At 43.4% G+C, this 27,938-nt stretch overlaps 1 long non-coding RNA gene across 1 annotated transcript; it reads right to left on the reverse strand.

Moving 5' to 3' along the window:
- Window positions 1-5,325: 5,325 nt before the first annotated feature.
- On the reverse strand, window positions 5,326-27,600 carry LOC143942153 (uncharacterized). Its single transcript, XR_013264720.1, has 3 exons — window positions 26,974-27,600; window positions 5,788-5,975; window positions 5,326-5,699 (listed from the first exon to the last, which is right to left on the reverse strand). It is a non-coding gene; the product is annotated as an uncharacterized LOC143942153 (long non-coding RNA).
- Between the last annotated feature and the right edge of the window lie 338 nt (window positions 27,601-27,938).

The raw sequence follows: 27,938 nt of genomic DNA on the forward strand, positions 1-27,938 counted from the left end.
CTACAAAAATGAAATCTTAAAGTCTGATAATAACTTGATGTGCAGTCCATGATGTGAGAGTAATAATAAATAACATTTAAATATAACAGACCCATCACATCAAGTCCACACACTCTGTTAGGCTAGATGCCACCTGCAGCCAGTTGTTTCATAGTTTTTGATGTGGATGAGAGCTTTTTGATCCATCATACAGATTGTTGATCTTTTTGTTTTTATTTTTGAAATCCGAAGCAGAATGTGTGGATTGGGAGATGATGTGCCCCTTTTCCTTGTAAGTGCAGTGGGTATAAGCAGAAGAATATTTTGGATTTATGGACATCTCTGCATGGCCGTAGGGTATTGTTATCATTTATTATAATATATCCAGGAAAAGTTGTCTTTTTGAAACATGAAACTGGAGTTCTTACACAAACAGCATGATAGAAAACAAGTCATTGTAATATATTTATGCAAGCTGGACCCAGTAATGAAGGGTCCACCCCAACATATCAGAGCTGTAGCTTTTATGCAAAGGTGTTATTAGACAAAGTTACAGACATTATTTTAGTCAAATATTTAATGGTCCGACCTTCTGCGAAGCAAATATACAGCTAACTAAATGTATGTGTAGCACTAACCCCCGAAGGAGCTGCTGGTTTGATTGGGCTTACCGTTATCATCTTCACCTAGATTTGTGTCTAGGGGTTCCCGTGGTAGATGGCCCAGAAACTTTAGAGACTGACAACAGATCCGCTTAAAGGGATTTTTATTTGCAAAAACGTAGTTAATGAACATTCTCTTATATAGGATCAGAGGGTTAGAAGGAAAGGTTCAGGTACTCTTAGTGTCAAAGTCAATAATAAAGAACTCTCTTACTTTGACTAAATCCAGAGAATAGCCATTCACAGCTGGATGTTCACTCAAGTTGGATAGTCCCTCTCTCACAAGGCCTAGCAACCAACATGGTGCTTAAATCAGGAACAAGTCTCTGTCACAGACATTGTTGTAGAACATGTAGGAATAAGTCTCTGCCACAGACGTTGTTGTAGAACATGTAGGAAACTAGAACTTGTAGAACACTCATGTAATACCTGGATCTTTCAGCCGGTTTGGCGATACCCACGAGATTGGATTCACTTAGGTCTCTCAGCCTCACCAGGCTCTTGCTAAGAAGCCAACCCGTATGTGGCCTTCCACAACCGGAGATGACACCGGACCCCCTCGGAATCCTTTATTTAGTTTCCTTGCCTCAGGCTAGCCAGCCCTGAGACATAAAGTCAGGTGGATCCACACCCCATGTCATAGCCTTCCTTGGGGCTGGTCAGGAGGACCAGGACCATGGAGTCAGAACATACTTCTGGACTGGAACCCCCAACCACATGACATCCACATCTTAAGTACCCTCTCACAGAAAGAACAGCAAGAGTGACACTCCCACTGGGCGGGCTCCGAGAGAAAGTAACCTTAAAGCACCCAACCAGACTGTGGTTCCATGCCTGCCAGAAGAGACAGTGCCCCCGGTGGCCAGGCTGAACACCCTATAGTGCAGTTAGACTGATGTTGAGGTCAAAATTTGGAATAATTATACCCAAACCAAACTGCAGTTCAGGTGTAACCTTCAATTTCAAAAACGTAGTGTGTGCTCTTCAGGAGCTATATGTAAATAAAAAACACTGCGCAGTACAAAAAAAGAGAAAAAAAGCTGCCAACACGCTAAAACTAGAATTTTTTAGCTATAGAAACGTCAAAATGTGAAGTGTAGGCGCTAAACATATATTACTGTGAAATTCAAAGGAGTTTTACGCAAAGAACACAAAAGAAAAAAACACATAAAAAAGTGAATAATATACGTGCAAAAAACCAAAAATATATATAAGGACCATAAAGCGTGTCAATGTAACTGTAACTTATTACCACCCCAGATGATGACCCATAGGTCGAAACGCATCGGGAAGACTCTACCACTGCCTACTTCTTGTGACATGTCTATTTACAACCATGGAAATGTGAGTTTAATATTTTATCTTTATTAAAAAACAAAAAACAAATTTTTTTAAAACGTTATTACACTATCTCGGCTCTATCCTTCCATCCTCTATGTCCGAGTTGATGCCGGAGCTGTCTCTCTTAAAAAACGGTGACCATACACAGTCCACTATATCGTAAAGATTACCCATCCCGTGATCCACGGAAATATGGAATGCTGAATCCAATGCCTCAGTAGTTGGAATTACAAGCCATTTTAGACCCTTTAGACATAAGTCTATCTGGGTCATTTTTATCCAGTAAGCCTGTGCTTCGTAAGGTGGTGGGAGTTGCACGACGGTGGAATTGCCTATGGTTACATCACATTGGGATTAGTTGCCTTCACTATAACCCGCTGGGATTTATATCTGCACATCTATGCTCACCAATATATGGACTTGATTGTTTATGCATTTTTTTCTTTGTCCTAACATGTTATCCCCAGATTTGGGGTTATGGTTTACAAATAAGTTACAGTTACATTGACACGCTTTATGGTCCTTATATATAGTTTTGTTTTTTGCATGTATATTGTTCACTTTTTTATGTATTTTTTCTTTTGTGTTCTTTGGGTAAAACTCCTTTGAATTTCACAGTAATATTTTTTTCAATTTATTCTTTAAATAAAATAGAGGGGGGGGGGGGGGGGGGGGGTTTGGGACTTTAACCACTTGCTTACTGGGCACTTAAACACCCTTCCTGACCAGACCAATTTTCAGCTTTTGGTGCTCTCACACTTTGAATGACAATTACTCAGTCATGCAACACTGTACCCAAATGAATTTTGTGTACTTTTTTTCCCACAAATAGAGCTTTCTTTTGGTGGTATTTGATCACCTCTGGGGTTTTTATTTTTTGCGCTATAAATGAAAAAAGACCGAAAATTTTGAAAAAAAGCATATTTCTTTGTTTCTGTGATAAAATTTTGCAAATTATAATTTTTTTTTCATAAATTTTGGCCACAATTTATACTGCTACATATCTTTGGTAAAAATAACCCAAATTAGTGGATATTATTTGGTCTTTGTGAAAGTTAGAGAGTCTACAATCTGTGGTGCGAATCGCATAAAATTGATCACACCTGATGTACTGGTGGCCTATCTCATTTCTTGCGACCCGAACAAGTCAGGAAAGTACAAATACCCCCCAAATGACCCCTTTTTTGAAAGTAGAAATTCCAAGGTATTTACTAAGATGCATGGTGAGGTTTTTGATGTTGTCATCTTTTTCCCACAATTCTTTGCAAAATGAAGATTTTTTTTTTTTTTTTTTCTCACAAAATTTTCAATGTAATAGGTTATTTCTCTCACATGGCATGTGTATACCACAAATGACACCCCAAAATACGTTCTGCTACTCCTTCTGAGTATTACGATACCAAATGTGTGAGACTTTTACATAGCCTGGCCACATACAGAGGCCCAATATTGAAATAGCACCATCAGGCATTCTAGGAGCATAAATTACACATTTCATTTCTCAACCACCTATTACAGTTTTGAAGGCCCTGGAGCACCAGGACAATGGAAATGCCCACAAAGTGACCCCATTTTGGAAAGCTAACACCCCAACGTATAATCTATGAGGCATAATGAGTCGTTTGAATGGTTCATTTTTTTTCCAGAAGTTTTGGGAAAATGTGGAAAAAAAATGAAAACGCATTTTTTTTACGCAAAGTTGTCCATTTATAAGATATTTCCAACACATAGCATGTACATAGCAAAAATGACACCCCAAAATACGTTCTACTACTCCTCCTGAGTATAACAATACCAAATGTGTGAGACTTTTACACAGCCTGACCACATACAGAGGCCCAATATTGAAATAGCACCATCAGGCGTTCTAGGAGCATAAATTACACATCTTATTTCTCAACCACCTATTACAGTTTTGAAGGCCCTGGAGCACCAGGACAATGGAAATGCCCACAAAGTGACCCCACGTGGCACTGACGACACGTGGCACTGACAGATGGCACTGGAGGCAGATGGCACTGGAGGCAGATGGCACTGGAGGCAGATGGGGCTGGCAGATGGGGCTGGCAGATGGGGCTGGCAGATGGGGCTGGGGCTGGCACTGGCAGATGGCACTGGCAGATGGTGCTGGCTATTTGCTCTGGCTAATTGCTCTGGCAAATGGGGCTGGCAGATGGCACTGCGGCTGGCAGATGGCGCTGGCAGGTGGCACTGGGGCTGGCGGCACTGGGGCTGACGGATGGCACTGGCGCTGGCAGGAGGCACTGGAGCTGGCAGGTGGCACGTGGCACTGGGGCTGGCGGCACTGGGGCTGACGGCACTGGGGCTGACGGCACTGGGGCTGACGGATGGCACTGGCGCTGGCAGGTGGCACTGGCGCTGGCAGGTGGCACTGGCAGGTGGCAGGTGGCACTAGCAAGTGGCACTGGCGGCACTGGTGGTGGCAGGTGGCACTGGCAGGTGGCACTGGCACTGGGGCTGACGGATGGCACTGGTGCTGGCAGGTGGCACTGGCGCTGGCAGGTGGCACTGGCGCTGGCAGGTGGCACTGGCACTGGCGGCACTGGGGCTGACGGCACTGGGGCTGACGGATGGCACTGGCAGGTGGCACTGGCAGGTGGCACTGGGGCTGACGGCACTGACGGCTCTGGGGCTGACGGACGGCACTGGGGCTGACGGACGGCACTGGGGCTGACGGGCGGCACTGCGCTGGCAGGTGGCCCTAGCAGGTGGCACTGGGGCTGGCGGCACTGGGGCTGACGGCACTGGGGCTGACGGCAGGCGCTGGCAGGTGGCACTGGCACTACTGGCAGATGGCACTGGGCTGACAGATGGCACTGGGCTGACAGATGGCACTGGGGCTGACAGATGGCACTGGGGCTGACACATAGATCGCTCTCCCTCCTCACACGCTGTCTCTGTGTGAGGAGGGAGAGACACGGCAATGGGAGATGATCTCATATGAGATCATCTCCCATTGGCAGCTGCGATCGCGCTGTGAACGGCCGCTTTGATTGGCCGTTCACGGCGATCTGTATTTGCCTGTCTCCGGGAGACACGGCAAATACAATACTTCCGCGATGCGCGCCCCCGGCAGCGCGCATTGCGGAAGTAAACACCAGGCCGTCCAGGGACGGCCAGGCGAAGGAAGCCGCCCGCTCTAAGGCCATCATTCGGCTATAGGGCGGGCGGGAGGAGGTTAAATGAAGCACAACATGGTGCTTCCATCCCCGGGGTTAGTAAAAACTGTAAAGGGGGTTTGGGACTTTTAGATGAAGCAATTGTATAGTAAAGACAAACTGTAAATGAATGATATTTAAATATTTAATTGAAGACATTAATCTAGAATCATAAAGAATATAATTTATTTCATATACATATACACTGCACATAAGGCCTGAACATAATAAGTAAGATAATATAATCAAAACGATATAAGATCAAAGTCAAATAAATAAGTAAATAGAAAAGGAGAAAATGATTTTGAAAAATTATAAATGCTATGGCGAAAAAAATGCCACAGCGACAGACCCAAAACTGGCATATGCACCCACAGGGTATATACAGATCTATTGGCTAATCTAAGAACAATATAAAAAAATGTTGATAAAAGCTGGGTAGGGATCAATCCATATGGAATACAACTGTGTCATCAAGTATAGCTCGACGCGTTTCGTGGATTTTTCCACTCGTCAGGAGCAAATGTACCAGAGATTCCTATAAAGGTATATAAAATATATCAATATTTAAAATAGAATTATAAAAGATATTATATGTCAATAGATGGCTCACCAAACACACTCACCAACCCAAACTGCCTACGCAGCTCATGGTGACCGGCGCAGGGCAGGGCACGGATATAGACCCCAACACGGGAGCTGAGGCGGCATAATATGGAGGTGCAACATCAAACGAACAGATGAAGTGTACAGTGTGGACAGCCAATTTGATATAGCCAGACGTGGTGACGTGTCAACAGTGGAACAAGGATATCTGAGAACAAAATATTATAGTAATTATGTGTTCAATTAAATATTTAAATATCATTCATTTACAGTTTGTCTTTACTATACAATTGCTTCATCTAAAAGTCCCAAACCCCTTTACAGTTTTTACTAACTACCAGGATGGAAGCACCATGTTGTGCTTCATTTAAAGTCCCAAACTCCCCCCCTCTATTTTCAAAAAGTTTAATTAAATTAAAAAAAAATTTTTTAAATAGAAAGAACAAATAAGGTGTAAAATTAAAAAGAAAAAATGAGAATAGTGCTTCCCTCTAATGGATTTAAAGAGGAAAAGTTGGCTGACATCTTTTCCAATCTATATACAGGGTTCTCAAGTTTAAATTATAATAGTGAAAATTGTTTTATTTATGTTTAAAGCAAAAATTCTGTGCTTGACCCTCTGTCGGGTATCGGGGAAAACTGTATGATATGTAATTTATTGTGCCTTCTTATTATATTTTCCTTAGGTTGCGCTGTATTTAGAAAAAATATGTTGGTCTTAGACCCCCTGGTGTGTTTTTAAATATCGAACAGAAATTACTTCAATGAGCCAGAAAACCCTAATGACAAACACCTATAGTATCATGAAAAAAGAATCCTTAGTTATGTTTGCCAATCTTAATATGCTGTAAACAGTGAGACTCAAGGAAAAAAAAAATCCTTTGATATAAAAAAACTGTACAAATTAACCACTTGACCACTGGGCACTTAAACACCCTTAATAACCAGACCAATTTTCAGCTTTCGGTGCTCTCACATTTTGAATGACAATTACTCAGTCATGCAACACTGGACCTATATGAAATTTTTGTCCTTTTTTCACACAAATGGAGCTTTCTTTTGGTGGTATTTAATCACCGCTCGGTTCTTTATTTTTTGTGCTATAAAAGAAAAAATACAGAAAATTCTGTAAAAAAAAATGAATTTTCTTTGTTTCTGTTATAAAATTTAGCAGATTAGTAATTTTTTCTTCATAAATTTTGACCAAAATTTATACTACTACATATCTTTGGTAAAAATAAGTACAAATTGGTGGATATTATTTGGTCTTTGTGAAAGTTATAGAGTACACAAGCTATGGTGCCAATATCTGAAAATTGATCACATCTGAAGTACTGACGGCCTATTTCAATTCTTGAGACCCTAACATGCCAGAAAAGTACAAATACCCCCCAAATGACCCCTTTTTGGAAAGAAGACATTCCAAGGTATTTAGTAAGAGGCATGATGAGTTTTTTGAAGTTGTAATTTTTTCCCACAATTCTTTGCAAAATCAAGATTTTTTTAACTTTTTTTTTTCACAAAATTGTCATATTATCAGTTTATTTCTCACACACAGCATATGCATACCACAAATTACACCCCAAAACACATTTTGCTATTACTCCCGAGTACGGCGATACCACGTGTGAGACTTTTACATCAGGCGTTCTGGCGCACCCAGGACAATTCTGACATTTCTCTCCTACATGTAAAAATCATCATTTATTTGCTAGAAAATTACATAGAATCCAAAAACAAAGTTTTTTTTAGCAAACACCCTGGAGAATACAATGGTGGTCGTTGCAACTTTTTATCTCGCACGGTATTTGCGCAGCAATTTTTCGAAGGCTTTTTTTTGGAAAAAAACTGTTTTGTGCTTAAAAAAAACACAGTAAAGTTAGCCCAATTTTTGCATAATGTGAAAGATGAAGTTGCGCTGAGTAAATAGATACCTAACATGTCACTCTTCAAAATTGCACACGCTCGTGGAATGGTGCCAAACGTTGCTACTTAAAAATCCCCATAGGCAACACTTTAAATTTTTTTTACTGGTTATATGTTTTGAGTTACAGAGGAGGTCTAGGGCTAGAATTATTGCTCTCGCTCTAACGTTCGCAGCGATACATCACATGTGTGGTTTGAACACCGTTTTCATATGTGGGCGGGACTTACGTATGCATTCGCTTCTGCATGTGGGCACATGGGGACAGGGGCGCTTTAAAAAAAAATAATTTATTGTTCATTTTACTTTATTTTAGTTTGACATTTTTTTTTCCCCAAAAATACATTTTTTGATCACTTTTATTCCTATTACAAGGAATGTAAACATCCCTTGTAATAGGAATATGGCATGACAGGTCCTCTCTACAGTGAGATATGGGGTCAATAAGACCCCGCATCTCACCTCTAAACTGGGAAGCCTGAAAAAAATAAAATAAAAAAGATTCTGGCTTTGATCGTATTAGCGAGTCGGTAGAAGCACCGGAGGGCGGCGGGAGGGGGGGGATGTCTATGGCTGGGTATTGCAGGGTATCTCCGAGTATGGCTGGGTATCTCCGGGTATGGCAATTTATGGCAGGGTATTGCAGAGTATTGGCAGGGTATTGCAGAGTATTGGCTGGAATTGTACTGCAGAGTATTGGCGGGTAGTGCAGAGTATTGGCGGGTAGTGCAGAGTATTGGCAAGTGTTGCAGAGTATTGGCGAGTGTTGCAGAGTATTGGCGGGTGTTGCAGAGTATTGGCGGGTGTTGCAGAGTATTGGCGGGTGTTGCAGAGTATTGGCGGGTGTTGCAGAGTATTGGCGGATGTTGCAGAGTATTGGCGGGTGTTGCAGAGTATTGGCGGGTGTTGCAGAGTATTGGCGGGTGTTGCAGAGTATTGGCGGATGTTGCAGGGTATTGGCGGGTGTTGCAGAGTATTGGCGGGTGTTGCAGAGTATTGGCGGGTGTTGCAGAGTATTGGCGGGTGTTGCAGAGTATTGGGGGGTACTGCAGAGTATTGCAGGGTATTGCAGAGTATTGCAGGGTATTGCAGAGTAATGGCAGGGAATTGAGGGGTTAAATTTCGATGAGCAGCGATGTGGGCACTGCAGATGCAGCCCACAGAGCTGCTGACACCGATCTCTTCCCCCTCCGCTGTACCGATCGGTACAGAGAGGGGGAGGGAGGAACCGGCGTCATAACATGACACGAGTTTGTTTACAAGTGATCACTCCGTCATTTGACGGAGCGATCACATGGTAAACGGCCGCGATGAGCGGCCGTTTACCGTGATCCGTGATGCGCCGGGTCCTGTGGACCCAGCGGTCACGGATGCTCTTGAGTGCGTGCCCCAGGGGGCGCACGAGAGCGGAATTCTGGGAGGACGTCATATGACGGCCTCCCAGAGTTAAACAACCGCCCTGTAGCCGTCATTCGGCTATGGGCCGGTTGTTAAGTGGTTAATAAACAAATGTATGAATTAAATATGCTTTAAAATATAATTATAGCCCATAAACATGTGGAAAGTGACTCGTGAACAATATAGCAGGTGCTGTGACTAGTCCTTAATATGCTGAAAGGAAGGTGCCGCTCCGTTTATCCGTGCAAGTATTGGTTGCACTCACCAGATGCCTTGCTCCTACAGGGGCAGTTGCGCCTCCACAGTGTAAGCCCCTGTGTCGCTGTGTGATATTGTTCTGGGACCTTCGTTTTCTCAGCATATATGAACCACCTCGCTCGTTTAATCCATATCCCGCCGATTGCCGTGGTTCTAACCATGGGCGTGGCCATAGGACGTACACTCTCTCTCGGTTAGAACCGCGGCAATCGGCGGCAGCTGTAACAATACTGCCTGTTAAACTCATTGATGAATGTGAGCATATTTCTTAAATCATTAAACCGTAGTTTAAAAACATTGTTGCACTATGGATACTCTTCTTTTCCTTATGGATTAATCGAGCGAGGTGGCTCATATATGCTGAGAAAACGAAGGTCCCAGAACAATATCACACAGCGACACAGGGGGCTTACCCTGTGGAGCTGCAACTGCCCCTGTAGGGGCAAGGCATCTGGTGAGTGCAAAACCACTACTTGCACGGATAAACGCACCGGCATCCTCCTTTCAGCATATTAAGGACTAGTCACAGCACCTGCTATATTGTGCACGAGTCACTTTCCACATGTTTATGGACTATAATTATATTTTAAAGCATATTTAATTCATACATTTATTTGTTTATTCATACAGCACAACCTAAGGAAAATATAATAAGAAGGCACTGAGAGTCACAAGGATTATTCACATTTTTTATAAAATTACATATCACACAGTTTTCCCTGACACCCGACAGAGGGTCAAGCACAGCATTTTTGCTTTAAACATAAACATTTTTTTTCACTATTATAATTTAAACTTGAGAACCCTGTATTTAGATAGGAAAAGTCGGCTGACATCTTTTCCACTTTAAACCCATTAGAGGGAAGCACTATTCTCTTTTTTTCTTTTTAATTTTACACCTTATTTGTTCTTTCCATTTAAAAATAAAATAAAAGCCGTGGGGAGTGGTCTGAGCATGGCTGAGTGAGGGCGTGCAGAGTCTGTGCTCCTAGCTGAACCGCCAGTCATAGGTGATTTGCACCTGAGGATCCCGGAATGAGTGCACCTAGACAGAGAGAAACGAAAACCTCGCGCAGAGCTGCAGGGTGTAGTGCCCCACAATCCGCTATACAGCAGTATTTCTCCCCGAGGCGGATGTCAGCTGCCGGGCACATCGCGGAGACTACGGACGTAGCTAAACCCCGCGAGGTGGCGAGCGCTCGGACAAACAGGGGGGAGATGAAAAGCGCAATCGAGGCTGGGAACGGCAGAGAGAAAAACGAAGGAGCTACCCCTCGTATTAAACGATCGGAAGCGGAGGCGAGTGCGCGGATGAACAGGGGAGAGATGAAAAGCCCAACCGAGGCCGGGAACGGCAAAGAGGAAAACGGAGGAGTCACCCCTCGTAGTATACGATCGGAAGCGGAGGATCTGAAGAGCTTAATCCAGGCTCTACCAACGAAAGCCGATATAGAGGCTCTCATTAAGAGAGTGGAGGAGACACACCGTGCTGAGATTCAGCAAGTACACGCTGAGATCCAGGTCCTTTCCGACCGCTTGATAGCGGGGAGGTAAGAGTGTCCTCATTTGAAGGAAAAATGGAGAGAGTGGAAAGGGAGAGCAAAGAGCAGGGTGAGATGTTGGTGGAGATGCAGCTTCAGATCGAGGAACTTGAAGATCGCAGTCGCCGCTGCAACTTGAGGCTCCGAGGTGTTCCAGAAGTCGCTGAGCAGAAGGACTTACATGAGAAGGTAATGAGCATTTTTCACATGATTTTAGAGGGTAATGTCCCGCCCAACATGGACTTGGACAGAGTACACAGGGCGCTAGGGCCTAAACCAGCAGACCCGCAAAGGCCCAGGGATATAATTTGCCGCCTCCATAGATATGCGCATAAGGAGACTCTGCTGAGGAAGGCATGGGTGGCTGGCAATATTGAGATAGAGGGTTCAGTAGTGAAGCTCCTACCTGACTTATCCCGGGCCACATTACAGCGCAGAGCACAGTTGCGTACTGTCTTGGACTGTGCACGGCGGGAGGGACATACATACAGATGGAAATACCCTCTTGCTGTGGTAATAAGAAAAGGAACATCTACATGCACACTGAGACTATACAGCGATCTTCCAAAGTTATTCGCCTTTATAGGTGTGGAGCCGTTTATGGTGCCGAACTGGAGACTCCCACTCTCTCAGCTACAGAGAAAAAAAAACAAAGTACAGGAGGGAAAGAGAGGGAGTGGGAAAGATGAGAAAGACATATTACAGTACAATGAGACTTGTGTTAGAAACTACGCTAAATTAACTCATATCCCTGAACCTATTTATTTTTTTTCCTTTATTTTTTTTTTTTTTTTGGTGCGCCTGCTGGGGCTTTTCCCCTTCTTTGTTTCCTTTTTTTTTTTTTTTCTCGCAGCCTCAACCCATAGGTTTTCAACTTGTCTAATCACTCTTGAGAAGTATGGGAGGAGAGAGATATGCTCTTAATTTCTTTTTTTTGGATTGGGATGAATGGAGATAATGGGAGGCGAGGTGGGGGTAGCGGGTGGGTGGGGGGACGGGGGGGGGGATACAGGTGGAGAGTCTAAGATAAATACACAAATAATAAGATTAGATAATTATAATAAAGGGGGGGGGGGTTCGGGTCCCTGGGGGGGATTTACATGACCTAGGTTCCTAGAAGAGGTGGTCACTTAGGAGAGTATTATAATAGGGATAAAGAGAGATAAAGAGGGGTTGCAGTGGTTTTTCCCCTTTTTTTTTTTTTAGATGTGTTGGGAGGAGGGGGGGATTTAATATATAATACATAATTTTTTTTTTTCCTCTTGTTTTTTTTGGGGGGGGGGGGGGGGGGGGTAATGGATGTGGAGGGTCAGTAAATGTATATGTGTATGATGGCGCACAGGGGATGGTTTAGACTTGTGAGGGATGAGAGGGCGGGATAAGGAGGGATAATGAGCAGGGGGGGAGAGAACATAGAATTAGAACACAAGAAACTGTGGGTTCTTTTTTTTTTTTTGGATAATTAACACGGTCAATCACTAATCACTAATATCAGTAACCTTTAATATCACCACTAATAAAATAAAGCACATAGCTAGGGACCTGGGGGAAACAGAGGGTTTACGGATTGGGACCAGCCCCCCTACCTGAACCTAAGGATGAATAAAATAACTTTATAAGATGTGCCCTCCGGCTCCGCCCCCCCCCCCTCTTTTCCTTTTCTCCCTCTCCCCACCTTGCCTCCCCTCCCCCCCCCTTTTTTTTTTTTGGGGGGATGAGGAATGTAAGGTATTATATTGTATTGTTGTTTTATTGTATTAATGTACGGTTCTTTTGGAACAATGTCAATACACAATATGGCTCTTGGAGGAAGGAAGAGAGAAACGGAGAGGAGACATGGAAAATGGGAAAGGGGGGGGATTGATATAAATTATATTATATATATATACAGGGGAGGCTTAAGCTTTGGATAAATAAATATAGAGGTGGGAACATGTATGAATTTGCAAATACAGGCGCAGCTGTGGATGTGTGTGCCCATATATGTATATGCAAGGGTATAGGTGTATATATGTAAAAGTATATACGTAGATGGGAATGGACAGACATAATTAACTTTGCCTATATTATGGCCTCTGTCTCCTTTTTTTTTTTTTTTAGCCCCCCTCTTTCAAAAGAGCCATGTTGGAGTAGACACAATTTGTGTAGAGAAGTAACAGGTGATAGTAGAAAACATGATATTATAAAAGACTGGCGGAGGGCACGGGGGAAGCTCGCCCAGGAGCAGCCAAGCACAACCACAAAACCCCATTAGGTAAACACTCATAACCCGGAGGGTCCGGAAATTGAGTTGTTAAAAGCAGTAGAGCTTTGAGATTCGTGGGGAGACCGTTGGTAAACGGCCAACCCAGGGATTGGTAGTTAGGGAGGGAGGGAGTGGTAGACTAGACGGGAGGGAGGGGGGTGGGAGGGGGCTCTCCCCCCCTTTTTTTTTATTCCTTCCCCCCCCCCCCTTTTTTCTTTTTTTTTTTTTTCTTTTTTTGCACCTTTATTTGTCTCTGCCTCTTTCCCCGAGGAGATATGGAAACTTTAAAAATAATGTCCCTGAATGTAAAGGGACTGAACGTTCCGGAAAAAAGACGAATGTTATTCCATGATTTAAAGAGACTGAAGATAGATGTAGCGTTTATTCAAGAAACACATTTCAGAGAAAATAATCTCTCTCTGCTGAGGTCTACGGGGTATCCAACGGTTTACCATGCACTTAACCCGATTTCCAAAACTAAGGGAGTTACCATCATGATATCAAAAACAGTAGCATGGAATCATAGGGATTTCATGATAGATGCAAAGGGAAGGCATCTCTTTGTAAAGGGGACTATAGGAGGGGTAGGAGTTACATTAGCAACATATTATGCCCCCAATATACAACAAGACCTCTTTGTTAAAGAGATACTTGACAAACTTATGGAATTTGAAGAAGGACAGTTGATTATGGGGGGAGACCTTAATATCCCATTAATCCTCAGTGAAGATACCTCATCAGGGACATCATCAGTGACACCTAAAACAAGAAAGAGGATAGCCCAGGCATTAACAGAAACAAAACCGGTAGATATATGGCGATTATTACACCCCAAGGAAAGAGATTACTCTTTTTTCTCCAATCCGCATAGAGTGTACTCACGGATAGATATGTTTTTTTATCCCGCATAAACAATTATCCTCAGTTAAGGAAGCCACTATTGGTCTAATTACCTGGTCAGATCATGCCCCAATTTTTTTTAAATATAACTTAACGGGGAAAAAACATTTAACCTCTAGGATGTGGAAACTTAATGAGAGCCTTCTTCAGGATCCTTTAGTCCTGGAGGATGTTAGAAAGGAGATAAAATTCTTCTTTCAGGAGAATGAAGGCCCAGAAAGTTCCTCGGGAACAATCTGGGAAACGCACAAGGGAGTAATCAGAGGAGTATTGATTAAGCATGGAGCAAGGATTAGGAAGGAAAGAGAAACTAAGCTAACAGAATTATTAGTAAAAATGCAACACCTAGAAGCCCAACATAAACATGCCCAGAACTTAGAAGTTGAACAAGAATTAATAAGTATACGTAGGCAAGTTACAGATCTGCTACAGTACAGAGCTAAAATGGCAATTCAGATAGGACGTAAGTGTAGCTATGAATCCGGCAATAAATGCGGAAAACAACTAGCGAGAGCATTACGGGAAATACAAACCAAGACATACATACCTATAATTAGAAAAAAAGGTGGGGAGGAAGAACGGGTGCCAGAACAGATCGCTGGTGTGTTTGGCGATTTCTACTCCTCATTGTATAATCTGAACTTGAGGGCATCAGATCAAGCTAAGATAAATGAATACATAAGTTCAAGTGAAATGCCGACTCTGACAAGTACTGCACGGGAGGAGATGGAATCCCCAATCACACTAGAAGTACAAAACACGATAAAACAGACAAAAAGTGGGAAAGCACCTGGTCCAGATGGACTAACAGCCCAATATTATAAGACGCTTATGCCGGAATTATGTCCATATATGGTTAAATTGTTTAATGAAATAGGAGACATATCGACTTTCCACTCAGATACACTTAAAGCTACAATTATAGTGATACAGAAAGAAGGTAAAGACCCAAAACAATGTGGAAGCTATAGGCCAATATCTTTACTGAACGCAGATTTGAAAATATTTAGCAAACTACTAGCCTTGAGGATACAACAGTATTTGCCCTCTTTGATTCATCAAGATCAAGTGGGATTTGTCCCAACAAGAGAATCAAGGGACAATACTATTAAGGCCTTAAACCTAATACATACAGTTAACTCTACCGAGACCCCCTGTATATTTCTGGGAACAGATGCAGAAAAGGCTTTTGATCGGGTGGGGTGGGGGTTTATGTTCTCGGTACTCCGACATATAAAGCTAGGAGGGAAAATGATGGGCTGGATAACAAGCCTGTATGAAAAACCTACAGCTCAAGTAAGAGTAAATGGAGTGGTATCTACATCTTTCCCAATAACAAATGGGACCAGACAGGGATGTCCATTGTCCCCTTTGTTATTTGCATTGACCCTTGAACCACTTCTATGCAGAGTAAGGCTCAAGAGGGATATCCAAGGAATAACCATAGGAGAAACCCATAATAAAGTTGCAGCATATGCAGATGATATGCTTTTTACAGTGACGAACCCGATAATCTCGCTCCCAAATCTATGTAAGGAAATCGAGACATACAGTACACTATCCTACTTCAAAATAAACTGCTCCAAGTCAGAAGCCTTAATGATAGCAGTCCCAGAGAAAATGATGAGACTAATAAAATTAAATTATAAATTTAACTGGACGGACTATGGCTTGAAATACTTGGGAATAACAATCACAACAGACCTCAATAAGATATATGAATTAAATTTCGCACCAGTATTGAAGATGGTACGAGGATGCCTGGAGAGATGGCACAGGGGAATACATTCCTGGTTTGGAAGAAATAATATAATCAAGATGAATATTTTGCCAAAACTCCTGTACCTCCTCCAGGCAATCCCAATGTTAATACCAAGAAAATTTTTCAGAACTATACAAACATTACTTATGAAATTTATCTGGGCAGACAAACAACCAAGGATACGGAGGACATTATTAACACTACCAAAGCAATACGGGGGATTAGCAACACCAGACATATATAAATATTACCAGGCAATACATCTAGGTAGATTATTAGACTGGTGTCGACATGGAGATCAGAAAATATGGGTAAAATTAGAGCAAGCACAATGTAGGGAGCTATTACATAGAGCACCTTGGTGCTATAGAAATTTGACCTCAGATACGAAGCTACACCCTACAATAGGACCCACATTACAGATATGCTACCATCTCTTAGCTAAGAATAAGATATCGACACAGAACTCCCCTCTAGTCCCTATATTGGGCAACCCCCGATTTATACCAGGCATACAGAAAGGACCTTTTGATAAGTTGATTAAAAAAGGAATATACCAAGCCTTTTTTTTTTCGTGAAAAAAGGTAAATGGCCAACAATGCAGGAGATGATAGATAGAAAAGGCCCCTTTCAATTAGATTTCTGGCAGGCGGCACAATTAGGACATTTTCTAAGAACAGAGATAGAGCCAGAGTTATTAGATCGAGACTATATGCCATTTGAGAAACTCTGTATGGAAAAGGAACCAATTACGCATGTAATCTCGAAAATGTATGCGTTACTGATTAAACCCGTAGAAAATTTTCAGTTACCCTTCTTTCGGAAGTGGGAAATAGACTTAGGAAGGATTTTCTCCGAGGAGCAGAAGAAAAAGATGATACAATCAATTTTTAAAACAGCAACATGCACAAAATTACAGGAAACTAATTATAAAATTATTGCACAGTGGTACAGAACACCAGAAAAACTTCAAAAATATTTCCCTCATATATCAAATAAGTGTTGGAGGTGCCAGAAAAAAGTGGGAAATTTTTTACATATATTTTGGTCATGTCCAAAAATTAAGAAATTCTGGAAAGATGTACGAGAGATCGTTCAAAAATTTAGCGAAGTAGAAATACGGGAGGACCCAGCAGTATTCCTTCTGAACTTGTCAGAGACCTCAGGAAATATAGGTGGGAATTCCATCCTGTGTCACTTGGTAAATACAGCCAAGTCATGTATAACACTTAGGTGGAAACAAATACAACCCCCCAGTGTGAGCATGTGGTTGAAGAAAGTTGAGGAGGTGAACAGGATGGAAGACCTAATATGGACAGCTAGGAAAAGAAGGAAAACTTACTTGGAAATATGGACACCATGGAACCTCTATATCTCCTCGGGGGAGGGAAGGAGACGGATCAATGCGATTTAGGGGGGTGGGGGGGGAGATTTTGGGGAAGGAGATGGGAACTCCCCCTCTCTCCCCCCCTCCCCCTCTCTTTGGCTTGGTTCCCCCCCCCCTTTTTTTTTTTTTGGGGGGGGGGGGGAGAGAGAAGAATAGGGGGGGGGGGATGAGAAAGAAGAGGATAACAATACAACTCTGATCTGATTGGGAACAGTACCAACCTAGGATCAGACATGGGGTATGTGGGACTGAGAGAGAAGTTTCTATGATACTGTCCCGATATATTATATATATTACCACTAACCTTGCCTGTTCTCTCTGGATTTATACATTACACTATAAGGGGAGTAAGAAGCGAAGGGAATAGAATGAATTGTTATGCTATTTTTGTTTATTATGTATGAATATGGAAACTTGATGTATGACTCTTAGATTGTTTATGTAAAATTATATTCTTGTTTACTTGAGAAAAAAATGGAAAGGGAAAAAATAAATAAATAAATAAAGAAATCACTTCACAGATTTTTGTCACATGATCTATTCAAATAATTTTTCAGTTCGAACATCCAAAAAAACTCACTTATAACACAAGAATTGTTTTTATAATTTTATTTTTTGCATTCAATTTAAAGAAATTGCACTTAGACAGGGGATTTGGATAGCACATTCCTAATTTTTGAGGCAATAGGGGACAGCACCACTTCTAGTTTTCTTTTCCATTTCCTTGTGTTTTTTCTGGCTACTTATTGTCAGTTTATTGACCATGTGTTTTCTACCTTTTCTCTCTCTTCCTATTGGTGTTCTACCAACCTTCTCCTTTTTCTGCCTTGTGATCAATATCACTATTCAGATGCTCACCAATCACAATGGAATGTGCAGCTTTTCCCTTTTAATCACAGGAGACCATGGTGGCTGTCCCAGGTGTTGTGTGTGCGATCACATGGATGCCCAGGGCATTCGCAGGATTTTTCGGCATAAGCTATACAAAGCACTTGAAAGGAAATCCAGCCTATATTGGCATTATACATTTTTGACACGTTACATCGTTACGTTACATCGATGAGGAGATGAATCCCAGTGGTTTAGGAATCCAAACTTTTCAGAATTTGCCCAATATGTCACCATTATTTAAAAATGCGTGAGAACAAAATTTACAAAAATGTTCCAAGAAAATGATAGAATTATTAGTGGCTGAATATATGAAAACATCAAGGAAGTAGATGAGGAAATTAGACAGCTACATACTCATGACAAACTTTTGTGATCTCATCCTCTTTATGGCACAAAAGATAAGGAGTTAAGTGATCACCCGGAGCAATTTAATGCAGAATTAGAAAAAAGGAACAGAAATTTGCTAGAGACAAAATTGCCTTCACCAATAATCAGGCCTACAAATGGTCCTCTCAAAAATCTAGGCATCCTTAGTTTGGGAAAAGGGGGGTCCAGGATCCAAAGGGAACAAATCGTGAACAGGAGGTTAGGGACTCTGACTCTTCTAACATGTATACCAATTCTTGTTTCCAAAGGGTCGTAGCAGACCACATCAGAGAATTTGTAACTCTCATAAGAAACCTTTTAATCATGAAAATGGACGCACACAAACTGATGGTAAGAAAAGGCCCTATGATGATCCACACTCGGCAGAGCCATCTCCCGAGCTGGGAGCCAACCCCTCTAAAGGGGCCCCCAGCACTTTAATGAACAAATACACTTTGTCTGTTTATGAAGCAGTGATCCCCAGGACCCTTCAGGTCTAGTATGGATATTAAGGGGTACCCCGCACCCAATTTTTTTTTTTTTTAATGGCATGGGGGTCCCCCAGGCACTATATACTCAGAACAGCAGTATATATACTATACGGCCTGCCCTATATACTCTGCAGAAAATTGGTCCTTAAGTGTTGGTGGAAGCCCTCACAGTTACTCTTGGTGGGCACAGGAACAGGCCCTGCATTGATGTAGTATATCCAAAATTGTAATTACATGCCCCTGTTAAACAGGGGCAGAAAAATTGGGCCTTTGGTGGTAAGCCCTCGCAAAAAAAAATTGGGCCTTGGGTCACCACCCTAAACCAAAAATATTGTTGGAAGCTAGCATCATCAAGATTGAGGAGGAATAGGATAGTCAGCATAGGCAGTCTTCAAGGCATCCCACATCTATAATAAATTCAATCAATTACATCAGCATCTGTTGCTTGATAGCTACTGATCCAAGACTGATTCATTTTTATGACTGTGAGCCTATCAACTGAGTCTGTGCACAGGCACACTCTTTGATCCGTTACAAACCCTCCAGCAGCACTGAATGTGCACTCAGAAAGCACGCTGGATGCAGGACATGCCAGTAGCTCAATTGCATATTGAGCAAGTTCTGGCAAGTGATCCATCCTCAAGACCCGGTAATCCAGTGGATGCTCTGTTGGAAAGGTCTCCAAATCTGCTCTTGCCCCTAGATATTCCTATACCATGTTAGGCAGACACTGACGATAGTGCTGAACCAATCAGATCTTGGCGTTGAGGACTGAAAAATTGTTTAAAGGCTTAGGTCAGCCGGCCACCTTCTCCACGCTCTTCCTCTGACTGAATGAAGTCTCAGCAACACGTTATCCAGCACTAGGAAATTGTAACCTCCTAGGGTCTGGAAATGTGTTGCACAAACCTTTCTTCAAGGCCTTCTCAAGATGAATTATCCTCTGCTCCCTCTGTGAAGGCATGATGAGTTCTGCAACCTTACCCTTGTAACGTGGATCAAGAAGGGTTGTCAGCCAGTAATGATCCCTCTCCTTATTACCACGAATCCTGGGTGCCTTTCACAGGCTTTGCAGAATCAGGAAGGCCATGCAGCGTAATTTTCCCGAGGCATTTGATTCTGAGTCCTCTGGGTTACTAAGGATTACATGATCTGTATACACCTCCTCCCAGCCAAGTACAACTCCTTGGGTTTCTGGGGTCTGAAAAACATCCCTTGAAGACTGCCGAGGGTTATCCTCTACACCCATGTCTACATGCTCACACAATCCTCCTCCTCTTCTTGTATGTTTGGTGGGCCCACAGAAATGCTATCTGGATAAAGGGGGCCTTGAAAGGTAAGGAAGTCCTCCTCTTCCTCCAGCTGTTCTGCCTTAAGTGCCTTGTCTGATTCCATGAAGCATGTGCTCCAACAGGAAGACTAAAGGGACAGTGTCACTGATGCATGCATTGTCGCAGCTCACCATCCTTGTGGCCTCCTCAAATGGTGACAGGACAGTGATTGCATCCTTGACCATTAGCCACTGGTGTGGAGAAAAGAAGCCAAGCCCCCTGACCCTGTCCTGGTGCCATACTTGCACAGGTACTCATTGATGGCCCTCTGCTGTGTGTGCAGCCGCTGCAGCTTTGCTAATGTTGAGTTCCACCCTGGTGGGCATGTCACAAATTAGGCGTTTGGTGGGCAGGTTGCATTTCCTTTTGAATGTCAGCCAGCCAAGCACTAGCATTGTATGACTGGCAGAAATGACCACAGACTTTTCTGGCCTGCCTCAGGAGATCCTGTAAGCCTGGGTACCTGCTCAAGGACCGCTGCACCATCAAATTCAGGGTGTGTGCCAAACATAGAACATGGGTCAAGTGTCCCTGTCAGAGGGCGGAGAGAAGGTTGATGCCATTGTCGCATACAACCATTCCTGGCTGAATCTGGCCTGCCCCTGCAGAGCTGACAGAATCCCTGTCCCATAGGCAGACCAACTCAAGCACCACATGGCATCTTTTAGCCTGACTGTTTGCATAGCCCCTGAAACACTTACAAAGCCCCACTCATTCAGAGGACAAATCTGCAGAAGAGGCCATAGAAGAAGAGGAGGGATGGAGAGAGCTGTGGCAGAATCACCACTAGCATTTTGGAGGTGTGGTGGCGGAACAAGCTCCAACACTAAATTCTGTTCTGTATCTTTCCCAGCTGCCAGCAGAGTTACCCAGTGTGCCGTGAAGGAAAGGTAATGTCCCTGCCCATGCCTGCTGGACCATGAGTCAGCAGTAATATGAACCTTACTGCTGACCACCCTGTCCAACAAGTCCAAAACATTGCCTTCCACATGCCAGTAGAGAGCTTGAATGGCCTTCTGTGAAAAGAAATGGCGTTTTGGAACCTGCCACTGAGGTACAACACATTCCACAAATTCACAAAAGGAGTCAGAGTTTACCAGCTGAAAAGGCAGCATTTGCAATGCTAGCCATTTGGCCAAGCTAGCATTTAGATTCTGAGCATGTGGATGGCTGGGACCGAATTTCTTTTTTACGGTTCAGCAACTGGGGTAGGAAAATTTGCCTGCTAAAACCAGATGGTTGTGTACTGCTACCAGATTGGCTACAAGTACTTGGGACACCTATTGCTAGACATAGTTTGCAAACAGCAGTGGTGTGATCTGCTGCACACGTGTCGAAAAAGTCCCACACCAAGGAACTTTAAAAAATGAGCGGGGAGTCAGCAGCGCCCTGTACCTGCGGAGCTCTGCGGTGTGATGCAATAGGATAGCTGCCCCCTAGAGGATATCCTGCCTCACAGGAACCCAACAACCAAGTACAGTCAGTGACCTCATCATCCCCTCCCTCCTAGTCACTGGAGCAAACTTGGCACTATGCTACAGCTGGGGGAACATGACTGCCAGTTTCTTTTCCTTCTTGGGCACCCCCTCTCTCTAGGCTCACGTTACTCCCTTACTCAGCCTGGGAACTAACATCGGAGCCTTCCAATCGCTGAGTATCCTCCAGTAGCATGGACCCGACACTGTGGTTGAATAATTCTGGGGACTCCGTGCATAAAAAAAAAAAAAAGAAACAAAGTCCTGCGAGCCTCAATGTCTCCATATGCCAAATTTACACCACTATTAAGCTGCACACGTTGAACATGTCTCATAAATTTGTGCATTAAAAAAAAAACTAATATATATTACGCTGCGCTAAAAGTGTGACACCATGTTAGTCTGCATCATAGTCTATTCCCATAAACCCAAAGACACATGTAAACATATATAAAAAATGTAAATATATATAAATCAAAAATGATATACACACAACTGATAGTGACACTAAAAAACAATTCCAAATAATAATAATTAAAGTGCTCATGTGACTCAATGTGATAAATATGCTAGTATGATCCAGTGGGGTATATAAATCCCCTCTTATGTACTAGCCAAAAAGTGCTTCAGTGGCCAAATTTTGTGACAATCTTGATAAACCGTGACAGTACATGTGCACAAATCAATTCCACACACGTGTTTGTGTATCACAGTCCTTATTGGGAAACAGTCCTTTAGGAGATTTATGAAGGTCCTGCTGATAGTGCATATACGTGATATCCAGTGACACTCCTAATGACATGCTTCTAAATCCATCTGTGCTGCATATCATGCATTGGTACACTCCGGTGACCCCCTAGGTGATATGCTCACCTTAGAGCATGTGAGTCAGCTGTTACACTTAGTCAAATCAAGCGTATGAACCTCTACAGGGTTCTAAGCGGTTTCCTGGATCACGGATTCCCAATGCCGTATCTCGGAGGTATAAGAGCGAAAAAGACCCAATATTCCAATATCACTTTTTAAAATGTATTTAAACAATATAAAACACACTCCCCTGATGGGGTACTTACATATATAAGGTGCGTCAGTGCACCACTCTTTGTAAGGCGTATAAAGTACCAGATAGGCAAGGGTATGGCATGTATCACATTCTAGGCAGACAAACTACCTCTCGTTCTGTCCTGGCCCCTCCCCTATGCGCGTCGATACTAGGGATGACGTATCTTCCTTAGGGGGTTTCTGATTGGATGGCCGACCTGGAAGTTCCTGTGCAGAAGACTCCTCCGTGCATGATGGTGGGGCTATGGAAAGGGTGACCGTGGACAAGGAGCCAGTGGAACACGCCACTTGGCAGCTGCATTGGAAAGCAAACTACTCTGAGCCTGGGTGACAGAGGATAAGGAGGATGAGGACAGCTTTGTTTTCCACTCCACCAACTCTTCTGCATGTTCTGGCTCAATAACAGTGTCAGAAACCATGAAACATCCAGAGACAGAAGTACAGAAGAATCACACTTGTTTATTCATAGAAATAAAAAGGTAAATAGAGTAAGTGTAGTCAAAGCATAGCCAGAGTCCAGTAACCAGATCGTGTAATCAGCCAAGCCAGAGTTCAGTAACCAGATCAGGTAATCAGCCAGGCTAGCAGTCAGGGATCCAAGTAGAGAAACAGCAAGCAGGATAAGGAGCCAGAAGGGATGTCAGAAAAGCCAGCCTTTAAACAGGAATGCAGAAAAAGGTTTCTTGGGATGTGACCAAGGTGAAGGCAGGAATGAAGGGAGCTGGAGATCTTTAAGTAGGCGGGACTGACAAGCAGATCCACAACAGCTGGTTAACTATGGAGAGAGATATGAGCTGTCAATTAGCTGACAGCTGAGCGGCCAGCTCAGAGAAGGAAGAGCTGAGCCAGTCCTGACAGTACCCCCCTCCCCCTTGGAAGACCACTGGGCTTGAGGGGAAAATGTCTATGGAAATCATGGAGGAGGGCAGGAGCATGTATGTCTGAGGATGAAACCCAGGAGCGTTCCTCCGGACTGTACCCCTTCCAATGCACCAGGTACTGTATGCACCCACGGAACCTACAATGGATTGTACCTCATACTCCTCATGATTCTCAACCTGTATAGGGTGAGGATGTGGCACCGAGGTGGTAAAGCGGTTGCAGACCAACGGTTTCAATAAGGAGACATGAAACACATTTGAGATGCACATACTAGGAGGAAGGTCCAACACTTAAGCCACTGGGTTAATACTGCGAAGGATACAGAAAGGCCCAATAAATCGAGGTGCGAACTTCAGTGAGGGAACACGAAGTCGGAGGATGTGAGATGACAGCCAGAGCCTGTCCCCAACCCATGTTCGACTCGAATACCAGCTGTTCGCCCATTCGGTGAAATCAGAACTTTATAGGCCATTTGCGCCAAATTCGAGTGGAGCTCACGGCCTATAATTCAGTGCAGCATCGCAGTGCGTTGCTGGCTGATGATTGGCCAAGCATGCACTATGACCCGCTTGCTTGGCCAATCACAGCACCGTCAGCAAAGAGAGCCAAGATGGTTGTGGCCAATTAGGGCTCAGGGTTTAGTACACGCCCCACACTATATAAGGCCACCTGCGCTGCGGCCTAGCATAGTGTGTTGCGTCGCTTACAGAGAGAGAGACGGAGAGACAGTGTCTGAATTTCCTTTTAAGCTATTGCAATTACAGTCAGTGTATTGTGCCACCTGCAGTGTACAACTAAAGCTACCCCAATTGCTGGAGTTCTTCTGATCCTATACCACAGGCAGCTGCTGCAGCAGATACAGTCAGTGTATTGTGCCACCTGCACAGTGTACACCTGAAGCTACCCCAATTGCTGGTGTTCTTCTCGTCCTATACCACTGGCAGCTGTAGCAGTTACAGTCGGTGTATTGTGCCACCTGCACAGTGTACACCTGAAGCTACCCTAATTGCTGGTGTTCTTCTGGTCCTATACCACAGGCAGCTGTATCAGTTAGTCAGTGTATTGTGCCACCTGCACAGTGTATGCCTGAAGCTACCCCAATTGCTGGTGTTCTTCTAGTCCTATACCACAGGCAGCTGTAGCAATTACAGTCGGTGTAATGTGCCATCTGCACAGTGTACGCCTAAAGCTACCCCAGTTGCTGGTGTTCTGCTGATTCTATCTGCAGGCAGCTGTAGCAATTACAGTCGGTGTACTGGGTCATCTGCAAAGTTTGCACCTAAAGCTACCCCAATTCCTGGTGTTCTGCTGATCCTATACTGCAGGCAGCTCCAGTAATTACAGTTGGTGTATTGTGCCACCTGCACAGTGTACGCCTAAAGTTACCCCAATTGCTGGTGTTCTGCTGATTCTATCCGCAGGCAGCTGTAGCAATTACAGTCGGTGGACTGTGTCATCTGCTCAGTGTGCACCTAAAGCTACCCCAATTGCTGGTGTTCTGGTGATCTTATACCACAGGCAGCTCCAGTAATTACAGGTGGTGTATTGTACCACCCGCACAGTGTACACCTGAAGCTACCCCAATTGCTGGTATTCTTCTGGTCCTATACCACAGGCAGCTGCAGTAATTACAGTCGGTGTATTCTGCCACCTGCATAGTGTACAGCTAAGGCTACCCCAATTGCTGGTGCTCTTCTGAGCCTATACTGCAGGCAGCTCCAGTATTTATAGTTGGTGTATTGTGTCATCTGCACAGTGTGCACCTAAAGCTACCCCAAATGCTGGTGTTCTGCTTATTCTATACCGCAGGCAGGTAGCTGAAGTAATTACAGTCTGTGTATTCTGCCACCTGCACAGTGTACAGCTAAAGCTACCCCAATTGCTGGTGTTCTTCTGATCCTATACCGCAGGCAGCTCCAGTAATTACAGTTGGTGTATTGTGTCATGTGCACAGTGTACACCTAAAGCTACCCCAATTGCTGGTGTCCTACTGATTCTAGCCGCAGGCAGCTGTAGCAGTTACAGTCGGTGGACGGTGTCATCTGCTCAGTGTGCACCTAAAGCTACCCCAATTGCTGTTGTTCTGCTGATCTTATACAGCAGGCAGCTGCAGTAATTGCAGTCTGTGTATTATGCCACCTGCACAGTATACAACTAAAGCTACCCCAATTGCTGGTGTTCTGCTGATTCTATATCGCAAGCAGCTCCAGTAATTACAGTTGGTGTATTGTGTCATCTGCAGAGTGTACACCTAAAGCTACCCCAATTGTTGGTGTTCTGCTGATTCTATCCACAGGCACGGACTCCATGTGGGTGCCTGATAGGAGAGAGGAGGAGGAGGAGGCACATCTTCAACGAGGCAGGATGCCTTCCAGGGGCCAGCTTAAGGGCAGCACACTGACTGAATCACACCGCAGAGCTCCATCTGTGCAGGGCGCTGCCTCTGTGCGTTATTCCAAAAGTTCTTTGGTGTGGGCCTTTTGTGAGACAAGTGCATCAGATTGCACTACTGCTATTTGCAACATATGTCTCAAGCATATCTCACGTGGCCAAAACATCAGCCGCTTGGGCATTACATACTTGACCAGACATATGTCGACCTGCCATGCAGTTAGTTGGCAAGCATACCTAAAAAGTATACAGCAGGCAGAAGCGTAGTCAGGTCACAGGCAGGTTTGGCAACGGGTAGGCAGATCAGGTATAACAGCAGGCAGGAGTGTGGTCAGGTCACAGGCAGGTTTGGCAACAGGTAGGCGGATCAGGTATAACAGCAGGCAGGAGCGTAGTCAGGTAACAAGCCGGAACGGTATTCAGGAAACAACACAAGGTAACAGTTTCAGGTGACGCTGTAGATCAAGCAGCAACCAGACAGTGCTGAGTTGTGTGTTTAAATAGGCCGTCCGGCGCCAGTTCTGGCAACAGGCGCGCGTGCGCATGCATGCCAGTGCGTGAACGCGTATCCACATCTACTGATGCGCCCATGGCAGATCTGGGTAAACTTTGTTGGCACTTGCACAAAGATGTGTGCCTGAGGATGTCAGCTGTATTCCGTAGATGACTTCCCTGACAGGTAGTGCCACATGCAATATTAGACAAAGACAAGAAGAAATAACCTGTTTGGACTTTTAAGGCACTATAATATTTCCAAGAATTCTAATAAGGTGTGTTCATAATTACTAAAACATTTATTTAAAGAGTATATAGGCAAAACAATATTATAAAAACAAGGAATGTTTAAGCAAATCTATACATTGCTGAACATGTAAAAATATACAGTACAGTTATAGTCTCACCTGACGCGTTTCAGAGTGCTAAGTTGCCTCCTCCTTCAGGGGTATATGTGAGAAGACACCATATTTCTAGAATAGAGTAATGAATGATGAATATAAGCAAGTAATAGTACATTATAATGCGTGCAGAATTTTTGAAGTGTAGTATCGAAATTGAAAAACACTTACAGCTATTTTAATGATGTGGTAAACATTCCAATACTTAAAAACGTGCAAGTGTACAGGTTCCTTTAAATTCACACCCCAGAGACTTCCAGATGTAAATAAATGTTCACAGATGTCACATCCAGGAAAGGGACCCACCCCTGACCCAAGACCCCTCCCCCTCTCCACAGTGAAAGGCATGGCTTGAATAGAAAGGGCAAGGAGGGCCTGAGGACACAGTGGGATTGGAAGATAAACCCTGACATGGAGTCTATGAAACCAAATCTTTAATATATATTATATGTGAAAGTATAATTCAAAATGAAAAGTACCTGTTAAAGATGGAATTGTTTCTTTCACAGGGCAGATGACTAAAGAGGCATATAGCAGCAACTCTGAAAGGGTAATTCATATACCAATAATGAATGAAGATATTTTTTGTAAAATAGAGAGTTTAACTAAAGTGCATGTATTAGACCTCGAACACTGAATGGGTTAAAAAAATTGTGAGTTGCAATTTTGTAATACTATATAGAAAAAAGGGGAAGATAAGGCATATCCATTTTTATATTTGGAGAAACTAACATATTTTGAGGCACAGTTTTTTTTTTTTTATTAGTAATAGTTTTGTGTTAAATTCCACTATTGAATATTTCATTATTTGTCAATTAGCTTGACAACTGGGCACTTAAACACCCTTCCTAACCAGACCAATTTTCAGCTTTCGGTGCTTTCACAGTTTGCATGACAATTACTCAGTCATGCAACATTGTATCCATATGAAATGTTTGTCCTTTTTTTCAAACAAATAGAGCTTTCTTTTG

The sequence above is a fragment of the Lithobates pipiens genome, unplaced genomic scaffold, assembly GCF_037356315.1.
Source record: "Lithobates pipiens isolate NorthernLeopardFrog02 unplaced genomic scaffold, aLitPip1_a1.2 Scaffold_30, whole genome shotgun sequence".
NCBI lineage: Eukaryota > Metazoa > Chordata > Amphibia > Anura > Ranidae > Lithobates > Lithobates pipiens.